Here is a 6,808-nt window from a genome sequence, read left to right on the forward strand (position 1 = left end):
CCCGCCCAACAGCAGACCGAGCCACCCCCACACCCCCTCCCCCAGCCCCGCACACAGCAGGAGCACGAGCGGGTGCCAACTTCAGCCCAGGACGACGTAGACATAATAGCCCTACTCCGAGGTCTAGTGCGCGTGCAACCCCAACTCGCCCGATGCAAATCAAAAGCAGAAAAGCTTGTCGTCTGGAGGGAGCTCATTAAGACCACTCTCAATATCTAATACCGAGGACTGACGAACTTCTCGCTCTAGCTAACGACACAAACATCGACAAATTTGTACATAAAGACACTCACAACACGTGATTCATACAATTTTACACACAGACTTACTGAACATCTTACAAATAACATAACTTGTTTATTAAATTTACAGACCCAGACGCGGACAAACAAGAAGCGAGCAATAGGTATTTCCTAATCTGCCGACTCCCTTCCCAAATATATAACGTTTATATATCTATTTATATATTATCCTATAATTTTTTATGTATTTTTTTCTATTTTTATTAAATACATATATTAATACACAGTTTCTTTGTTTTATTTGGTCGCTTAAAATTAGGCGAAAATCGACCACTCGACCCCTAAGTCACATAGGACACTAGGTTCGTTTTGGCATGCGAGAAAAAAAGTCCCATTCAATTGTTTTTTGCCGAATTCCTGGCGAGCGAAAATCGACCGCCGCTCTCACGGAGCCGCTTCGACTCGAGGTTCACTATGGCGGGACGCGTTTTGGGCGAAATTAAGCCAGAGTTTGTATCGAAATAATTCCCGGAAACTCGAGAGGTTTCGTTCGGGAATCGATGTCGTCAAAATCGTCCCGGAACTCTGCCGGCGGAAACTGGAAGCGCTCGAGGCGCGCCATACGAGAGCGCTGATTTTCTCGCTCTTCGGCGGCCGGGACGGCAACACTCCAATAAGTTAATTCGCGGCCGGTCAATCGGCAGAGCTTCCCGGCGACAAATCAACTTTTCACCGCGAGTGTTGCAACACGCACGGTTTCGAAACGGCCAAATTTTGGTGCATTTTCTCAATGTTTCGTTTTCATCGATCGCCACCGATCTGTAAAACTGTTTTTCCTTCACCGTTTATATTTTTATTCAATTTCGAACGCACCCAAAACGCGAAATCATTAAAAAAAAATTCTTGCGCCTTTTTGCTCGAAAATTTTGCGTTTTTCGCATTACTCGAACGCAAATTAAAAAGACGATTATTTTTGATCGAGCGTCGTGTCTGATTTAATCAGGTATCGTTGATTTTTTTTTTAAATATCACGAAAAAAAAAATTTTAATTTCACGATAAATATTACGAATTTCCTCATTTACCGGGAAAGATTTTTAATTTAAGTGAAATTGTTTTTCTTTGCATAGTGGTATCATTGGAAAAAAAATAATCACGTGGTAACAACGAAACCACGTGGTACGATTTATTTATAAATTTTACATGGTCATCCTAATGATTAAATTCCGTCGCAAACACGCAGTCTGCAGGTGAAATTATCGAAAAAAATCATCGTCCGAAGGTTAAGGAACGTTTTTCGGCCGTTCTACAGATGGCGCTCGGTTCAAAATGTCTTACAATAAGCGGCTTAAGTTTTGACATTTGCAATTTGAACCGAAAAATGCCAACAGGCGGGCTTTCGTATTATCAGAAATCAGCCAATCATAGACAAGCACCGAAGAGATGTTTTATTACATAGTGATGCTACTTCAAAGAAACGATAAAATCTGTGTAGGTACTTTCTTTGGTGGCTTATCTTTTGAAAATCGATAATGCTTTTGAAGGAAATATTTTTTTTTTATTATTAATGAAATAAAGTTGGGGAAAAATAATATGGCACGGGTACCGTCGCCCCGTAGTGAAAAACTACATCAATAGTGTCCCGCAACTTTATAATTTGTACTCGGAGTGCAGAAATTATATGGGGTGAAGCGGTGTTAATCGTTTTGTAAAATAAACATTTTTTAATCAAAAAAATTTCCAGTTTGAGTGTTTATAATAAATTTGAGAGGCGGGCATTGGTACCGTCGCCCCGGGAACCATTCATATTTCAAGTTTTTATCTCTTTATTTTTAAACGAGTAGGTACCGTATTGCGTTATGAATATATTTTTTCGGTATTTTTTTTTAAAAGTAGGTGCAGGTACCTACACAGATGGTACCGGGTAAAGGTCCCAGGTAGGTAGGTACTGACAGCATGTTTTAGCCCTTTTCTAGGTTAGGTCCGATGTATTGTAATATAAAGTATGGATTTAAAATTGAAAAAAAACGACAAAATCTGTGCAGGTACTTACTTTGGTAGTTAATCTTTTGAAAAATCGATAATGCTTTTGAACGAAATAAAATAAAGTTTAATAAAAATAATTTGACACGGATACCGTCGCCCCGTAGTGAAAAACTATATCAATAGCGTCATGCAAATTTATAAATCGTACCAAGTAGTTGTAAATTGTAATTTTAAGTGTAAATTGTAAATTGTAAATTGTAAATTGTAGTTGTAGTTGTAAATTGTAAATTGTAGTTGTAGTTGTAAATTGTAGTTGTAGTTGTAGTTGTAAATTGTAGTTGTAGTTGTAGTTGTAGTTGTAGTTGTAGTTGTAGTTGTAGTTGTAGTTGTAGTTGTAGTTGTAGTTGTAGTAGTAGTAGTGGTACCGTCGCCCCGTAGTGAAAAACTGCATCAATAGCGTCACGCAAATTTATAAATTGTACCCAGAGCGCAGAAGTTATATAGGGTGAAGCGGTGTTATTGTTTTGTAAAATTAACATTTTTTAATCAAAAGTTTTTCCAGTTTGAGTGTTTGTAATAAATTTGAGAGGCGGGCACGGGTACCGTCGCCCCGGGAGCCATTCATATTTTAAGTTTTTGTCTCTGTATTTTTAACGAGTAGGTACCTAATTGCGTTATGAATATATTTTTTTGGTAATTTTTTTTTAAATATATTAAATTTGAAGATTTTTTTTTTATATAATTTTTGCCAATAAAAGTTTTACATTTTACATGTTTGTAGAGCGATGTTTTTTTCCAAAATAAAACTCGCTGGGACTTTTGAAGAATGTCGGTGACAAAAACCGTACATACGATATGGGTATCAAATTACGCGTCTCGACTTACAGAATCCGAATGGCTCGGTGAAAAAATGATCGCTAAGCTCCTTGGCTCTTTTTTTTCTCAAAATATTCATTTCTTTCTAAACAAAAATATATTTTAATACATTTGTGGTCACACATTCATTGCTTCATTCACATGCAAGCATACATATTTTTCGTGTTAATTGAGCAATTTTTTTTCCAAAATAACAACTTTTAAAGAATGTTGGTGACAAAAACCGTACATACGATATGGATATCAAATTACGCGTCTCGACTCACAGAATCCGAACGGCTCTGTGAAAAAATGATCGGTAAGCTCCTTGGCTCTTTTTTTTCTCAAAATATTCATTTCTTTCTAAACAAAAATATATTTTAATACATTTGTGGTCACACATTCATTGCTTCATTCACATGCAAGCATACATATTTTTCGTGTTAATTGAGCAATTTTTTTTCCAAAATAACAACTTTTGAAGAATGTTGGTGACATAAACCGTACATACGATATGGATATCAAATTACGCGTCTCGACTCACAGAATCCGAACGGCTCGGTGAAAAAATGATCAGTAAGCTCCTTGGCTCTTTTTTTTCTCAAAATATTCATTTCTTTTTAAACAACCATATATTTCAATACATTTGTGGTCACACATTCATTGCTTCATTCACATGCAAACATACATATTACATTTTTAAAAGTTTTTAAATTTTGCGTATTTTTGAGGTTAGGTTAGGTTAGAACATGGAAAATAGGTATTTGAATCAAATCACAAACCAGTCTATACAAACCTAGCGTAGCCCACATACTATTTGAAAACTGAGATGTAACTCTAAAGGGGACGCGAGCAGGCGTTATTTAAGGGGCAATATATGTTACTTAAAAATTTGTAGTCCTAAACCCTCGCCTCATCTACATTCAAATACTACACCACGCGATTAATTTTTACCCATTAGTTGCCTGCAACGGGCAAAAAGCTAGTACAGTATAATTATTTAAATTTACATAGTAAGAACATATTTCAATAAAAATTAACATGTTTACCTTTACAAGAGTCTAAAACTCGTGTGTAAAGGGAAGAAAATAAAAATAAAAACTTAACATACATATGTAAATAGAAGAAAAAAAGAATCATAAAAATATATAAAGTGAAGAGATTTTAGTTTTTTCATGCAATAATTTATAAAATAATATAGTGAGATATCATCGTCATTCTAATTCGCTAAATTATTTAAGGTAGTGAAGTTTATTTTATTTTTTAATTTATTATAGTCCGGTCTAATCTCATCTCTGTCGTTAGTTGACTAAACCACACCACTCCAGTGTATGTGTAATAGTGTTGTGCAAAACTGGAGTGCATAAGCGACCCATTGTATTTTGCCTATTGCTCTCAACACGAACCATGGCATGGTGTGACTTCTTATAGAGATCTTTGTGGATTTGAAGCAGCGTATTTTTTAGTGATGGGACTTGAAAGTCTTGGAAAAGTTGTGAGGTTGGTAGTCTGATGGTTTTTTTATTAAAATTTTTATTAACAGCCTTTGAGTGATTTCCAGCGGTAAAAGTGATGATTTGTAAGCTCCCCCCCATGCAACAATACCATACTGTATTATTGAATGGGCGAGTAGCAAATATTTTATATTTTATTTTTTTTAAATATTTTCGCGTAGTAAATATTTTTAATAATTTTTAAGTTAAGTATATTTCTTAGACTAATAAATATGTAAATGAGTTTTCTTAATCTATTTATGATATTGCTTATGTGAGTTTTCCACTTAAGGTTACTATCTATTATTACACCTAAATATTTAATTTCATTTTTATTTCCTATGCATAAACAGTCATTATTTTGACAAGTAGATTTTTTTGATGTGCATTTTTTTTAATGTATTTAAAGTTATAAAAGGTTTTTTTTTGTTTATACTAAAAATTATATAATATGTTTTTTCAATATTTAATGTTAATAAGTTTTTATCAAACCATTCTTTTAACGTATTGATATCATTGTTAGCAATTATTTCAAGTTCATTCAATGAATTCGCTTGAAATATAATTGCAGTGTCATCTGCATATGAAATGACTTTTCCTGTTAATGGTAATTTAAAGATATTATTAACATATAATATGAATAGAAGAGAGCCCAAAATGCTGCCTTGTGGTATTCCAAAGTCACTTGTGTTCGGTTCACTGAGAGTGTTATTTATTTTTACATATTGATTTCTAGAGTTCAGAAAACTTTCTATCCACATTTTGGCATTATCTATAATTCCTATTTTGTTAAGCTTGTACGTAATTTTTTGTGACTTATGCTGTCGAAGGCTTTCTTTAGGTCTATGAATATTGCAAGAGATTTTTTGCCTTGCTGCTTGATGTATTTTTGTTGTTAAATCTATGATTGCGTCCTGTGTGCTTATTTTTGCGCGAAATCCAAATTGTTGGTCACTCAACATATTATTAGTTTCAATAAATTTTAGTAGTTGATTTTTTGCCACCCTTTCAAAAAATTTTGAGATATTTAATAATACTGATATAGGTCGGTAGTTATTAATTTCTCTTTTAGTATTATCAGAAACTTGCATCATATTATTGTTAATGTGTAGCTTTAAAATGTCACTTGTCTTTATTTTTTTATCAATTATTTCATTTATTGTTTTCCAAATTTTTTTACCACTGTTACCCTAATTTTACATCTTTTGTTTATAGAATTCTTCTTTGGTCATTTTAATTAGTGCCGTTAGTTTATTTCTGTATTTTTTAAAGTGTAAAATAATCGAATTATTTAATGGGAATTTTTTTGTAAGTTTAAATAATTTTTCTTTTTCTCTAATGGAAAACACTCATGGGTAATCCATGGTTTAATTTTTTTGAATTTTTTTATATATTTTTTGTGTATTTCACAGCTTGAATCCTTTATATGCTTTTGTAAGGTGTCATGAAATTTTAAAGCACTTATATTTACATCTTCTGTGCAGAGTATAGATTCCCATATTTCGTGAGACAGTTTTTCATGAAGTGTTTGTTGGTTTATCGATATTTTAGGCATGTTAGATTTATTACTATTTTTAATGTTTTGTTTTTCTATGTTATAGTTAAGAATACATGTATGATGGTCTGTTATGTTGTTTGAAGATTATCAGTGTAGTTGGAATTACACCATATATGATAAATACACGATGGTATTTGATTAATTCTCTAGTATATATATATTTTTTTTTTATTAAAAAATATGTATCTTTTATATAAAAACATAAATATGTTAAACTAAAAAAAAAACTAATTACAATAAAAAAAAATTCTTTTTAACGTAACTACCCAATTCAATAGAGAAAAACGTTTCTCGTGTTTGATTTGGGGAGTAGTGCCATTACAATATATTATATTGGGTAAAGAAAAGAAAGAAAGTTTTTAATTTACAAAGTAAGAAATAAACAAAATGTATAAAGCATGATAACAAAAGTATAGATAATGAAAATAGACTACAATAGATGTTACTAAATTAGATACATAGTAAATGTAAATAAATATAAGAATATATTTATTTTCATTGAACATTAATTTAAGAATAAAAATAATATTATTACATTTCGATTGATAAGTAGGTAGTAGGTGGTATAAGTACATGGAGTTATTTTATTCATTTGGAGTAAACAGAGCTGATAATATTGCAAGCGAAGGTACATAATAAATTGCGACAATAATCTGTTGGTGGCTCGAATGCTGAT

The sequence above is a fragment of the Hesperophylax consimilis genome, chromosome 21 (genome assembly GCF_061612785.1).
Source record: "Hesperophylax consimilis isolate HC1 chromosome 21, BYU_Hcon_1.0, whole genome shotgun sequence".
Lineage (NCBI taxonomy): Eukaryota > Metazoa > Arthropoda > Insecta > Trichoptera > Limnephilidae > Hesperophylax > Hesperophylax consimilis.